We start from the raw sequence: 5,108 nt of genomic DNA, 5'->3' as shown, positions 1-5,108 counted from the left end.
TTATGCCCTTTAGATTAACCAATTCCCCCGTAACATTTTAGCTGCTTATGTGCACATCTTTCAAGGCCTATATATAGAAGTGGTTAGATTTTTTATTAATGATTTCTATGCTCATTCCAAGTAGAAAGAACACTTATCTTGCTTGAGAAAGGTACTTTAAAGGTGTGAATTATATCAAATATCCTTAAATCTGTTAAAATGCCAATTTTGGGTAAAGCACATGAGGTTATATTCAGACACATTGTGTCTAAACATTGTATCTCTATGGATGAAAGCAAAGTCAAATTAATTTTAGAATTACCTTCACACCTACTAATTTCATGTTGGGTACCACATAAGATTCATTATATTTATGTGGAGATTATAATGCCATTATATAGAGTACTAGTAGTCTTTAAATGGATTGAGGAATGTCCATAATAAGATGATGATCAAAAGAATACCTTGGCAAAGTGCACCTATCTTAAGACCCCCAAGCTGGTATATAATCTTCCATGTGTATATTGATGCATCGAATTTTCCCATTGTGCACTGTCATAACCAAGGGAACACAAGTTGGACTGCTCTTTTTGTTTTGCTAGCATGTAATTCAATGAAGGCAACATCAATTACACAACCACAAAAAGAAAAGGATTGGCCATGGCTTAAGCAATAAATAACTAGAGACACTATCTTTTGGCTAAAAAAATATACATTTGTTGTGGATAACCATGCAAAATTATATCTTGCAACAAGCTTTATACCATGGTTTGGACAAGATATTGATGGTTTCTCTTACTCTTATAGTTTTTTACACTCACTGACTAGTAAGAAAAGGAGGATAACATATTCTAGCTGATCATATGTCACAAATCACTAATGGCAAGCCCACCACTAGAATTGATGATGATCTCTATATGCATGCTTGTTCAAAATAAACATGGTGCATTATTTGGAGGGATAAGATACCTTGCTTACAAATTTTCACAAGATCGACCATTCAATAGAGACAAGCTAAGGTGGCTTATCAAGCTACAGGCACCATATCAATTGGTAGTGGGACAACTATATATGTCAGTTGTATGCTAAATGCTATTCTTGGGCCAATATATGCTTATGGAGATTGATAATATCATTGATGGTCAAGCTTTAGACACTTGAGACTTGCTTGTATTTTAGGCTACATACAAGCTTGGGGATTTCACCTAAAAATATGTAAGATGTAAGTACAGTACGTGAGTTCAATGAAGGAGTTTTTTCATTCAAAATTTTAAGATAAATTTCCAAAAATACATTTATAGAAAGGATACTTAAATCAAATTTGAAAAAAAAACTCGTAAGTCCATAAAGAAAAAGGGGTCATTTTATTCATGAGAAATTCACAGGTTAGGGGTTTTTAAAATACCCCTTGAATGCATGTGATACATAGGGTTCCTTAGTAGTGCACCCCCTGAGTATACAAGTTGTGCGCTAGTGTCAAATTCAATCATTATTAGTGTGATTTGAAACCCTATGGAGTTTTGGATAGCCTCATTTGAGAGATTTCTAACAAGCTATTGATCCCTTGAATCGGATTTTAGAAAGGTGATCAACTTCAAGATTTCCTACTGCACAATTTTTGGACTATTTGCACAAAAGTGTGGCCCACTCATAAATGCTTTGTGGTGATCAAAAATTGATTACACATCATGAAAGTACTTATCTAGATCTTTTCAAAAAGCCCAAGCATGCTCGGTTTGGAGACTATTTGTTGACCAGTTAACTGAAGGTTGACTTTTCATTAGTCAACAGGGATAATTAACTTTTCAAATCTATTTTCACGCATCCTTGATCTACTCATCAAGATCATTTCAGTGACCTAAAGATCACACAAATCGGGGTTCGTCTGAGTGGTGTACTAGAAAATGAGCGTGCAACACAAATCTCAAAAAAGAGAGGTATAGCACACATCCAAAGTGGGATCTAGGGTGGCACACACATTCCTCTCTCCATTGTGGATGTGGAAAACCAAAGTTCATCAAATTTTGAGTTTGTTTGAGCCAAATATGGGCTTTTAATGTTTCGGCAACTTTTGACTACATAGAGCAAAGTGTTAAACCCCAATTCACTCAAGAGGGTTTAGGGATGATCGAAAAGAAATCATTGAGCTTCAATCCTCACTCCATAAGCTTTAGGAAAAGTTTTCAACCTTGTTGATCAAACTCCAAAATCACTAGTTGGATCAAATATTGTACTAGGGACATAGCTCATAGTTGAGCAATTTTGGGTCCGGTACACTATTCGGGAGTTATAACTTATGGGTGACTATGATTATTGATAGTGATGATGATGAAATCTATTATGGGGATGAAGATGGTTATAGTACCGATTATATTTCTTGCAATCGAAGTTGTACCATAGATGAGGAAGATTACATTGAAGAGGATACTTCCAATGAGAATAGCAACAATCATGAAGACTCAACATGCATAGATAATGATCAATATGATGAAGACTATGAGTATTATCTTCAAGAGCATACAAAAGGTATGAAAGTTGAATATGTCTATAAGAATTAAGTTGACTATGATTCTTCCTATGAGGTCACTTAGCAATGATGATTAGAACCAAGAAAGGGGAGTTGAATCTCAACTCAACATTCTTGAGAGTTATCTTACGGACTCAATTGATGAGGATAATGATGAAGAGGATTTTGATGCTATGCAAGCAAGAAGAAATTTTTATACTAAGCAACCATATTCAAGCCTTTATGGTATACAAGGACAAGGTTTCTCTCAAGAGCAAGGCCAGCCGGAGACTTTTCATCTTTATGGGAAATGAATGGAAATGCCTATCAAATTCTTTAAATCAATTGAGAGTCGATACAAAGGAAAATATGCTTTTGAAGACATGAGTATAGAACATTATGGTGGCAATGTTAAAAGTCAAAAGGTTGTGGATGAAAAAGCAAGATTTAGATTTGCCATGATGTATGGACTTATGCATACAAGGTTGTTGAAACCAATGAAAGTGCAAGCTTTTCTTGAGTATATGGTGTCTACTCAGTGGGTAATTTGTGGTTCAAAAGAGAAGAGCCATTCACACAAAAGTTGTTTGCATTTTATGGTAAAGGAGTCATTTGCATGGGACTCAAGGATTTGATTTGTAATTGGGATGCCTATTTTATGGTAAAGGAGTCACTTTCATGGCACTCAAGGATTGGATTTGTAATTGGGATGCCTATTTTCATGCCTTCCCTTGTGGCAAGCTTGACAAAGTGAAGGAAGTGACTTCTCATTTCAAGGGAAGAGCTAGATCTTGGTGGATAAAGGAAATGCACAAATATGATTGGGATTGGTCAAATTTGGCATATGATGTTGTGCAACACTTTGTGACCACCCAAGAGCAAAAGTGCTTTAGAGATCGATGCATGGTATCCTCACATGAGGACCCTCTATCTAGCTATATGGAGAGATATTGGTACCTTTTCTTTTTTGTTCCCAATTATAACAAAGAGAAGGAAAGTATATAAAATTTTGTGCAAAAATTAGACAAATACTTCATGCAAGTATCTCAAAGTATTGTGCAAATTGATGAGGACATTAGTCTTGTTAAAACCCTAAGATCTCTCTGGATAATCATCATGCATAAACATGCATAAACCAGACATAAACTCATCCATCTGACCACCCCTGAGCCCAAGGGTGCACACATAAATACAATGAAGTGCCACATACCTTATCTTGGTATCCCATACCATCGAGAGATATGACATCATTCAAGTAGCACATAGCTCTAGTGTGAAATGGCAAGAGAGTAGATACCATGCTCTACATAAGAGGACATCTCTTGAGTGTGCCCCATGCCCCTATTATATAGGAGGGCCCTCAAGTGACTCTTGACTCTCCATTTCCCATGTGTGACACTTGGATGCCTGACCCTAACCTCAACCCTTAGGGTTAGCCCTAACCCATGCTCCACTAGGGCTTGTTCCCATGCTCTCATGCTCACAAGCCTAATGTGGGTTAGCCTCCACGTATATAAACCAAGCATAAAATCATCCACCCAACCACCCCTGAGCCCAAGGGTGGACATATAAATACAATAAAGTACCACATACCTTACCTTGGTGACCCATACTACCAAGAGATATGACATCATTCAAGCAGCACATAGCTCTAGTGTGAAATGGCAAGAGAGTAGATACCATGCTCTACATAAGAGGACATCCCTTGAGTGTGCCCCATGCCCCTATTATATAGGAGGGACCTCAAGTGACTCTTGACTCTCCATTTCCCATGTGTTACCCTTGGATGCCTGACCATAAACTCAACCCATAAGGTTAGCCCTAACCCATGCTCCACTAGAGCTTGTTCCCATGCTCCCATGCTCACAAGCCTAATGTGGGTTAGCCTCCTAGTATATGCACATATAATGTGCACATAACAATACTATCTCATGTGCCAATTGTGTTTCGGGATGCATAGATCTTTTTCCTATGTTGGAAACATCCATATATGTTAATGTAGTGGCCCATTGTGAGCCAATGTTGGCTAGAAAATTTCAGCCCATTGATAGTTGTGTGGACAAGGCTTCTTCACCTTTCTTAAAAGGACTCTTCACACTTGGCTTTATGATGCATAGATTGATGATTATTGTGATCAACAAGCACATGTGGATTGGCACGGAGCTTCTTGGGATGACTCATCTTTTCTTGGAGTGGACTTGGAGTCGTCTTCAAGTGATATTGATGTGCATGAGATGATGGAGTCCATATGTGTTATGGAGGTGGATGGCTTTAATTTGGGCACTATACCTTCTATTGACGCATTTATCCATGGGTATGATGAATTTGCAGAACATATAGATACCTATGTTTTTGAGAAATTGGAAAAATGTGCATATACTTTGTGTGATGCTCATGGTGTGGACATATGTGATACCCATTCATCAAATAGTGTCACTCATGCATTGTTTGCTATGGATAGTCATGCCTTGGATTCACCGATGGATAGTGTTGGTCATACATTAATAGATGGTCGATGGACTACGTTTAAGAATCCAACTGATGATGATTTTCTAAGTTTGGATTGAAAGGTTTATGATTGTGAGATCTATGAGACCACTTCATGTTTGGACGCCTTATCAAA

Source organism: Cibotium barometz, chromosome 27, assembly GCF_041138505.1.
Source record: "Cibotium barometz isolate CiBa-2024 chromosome 27, ASM4113850v1, whole genome shotgun sequence".
NCBI lineage: Eukaryota > Viridiplantae > Streptophyta > Polypodiopsida > Cyatheales > Cibotiaceae > Cibotium > Cibotium barometz.
Note: the sequence above shows the minus strand (reverse complement) of the source record.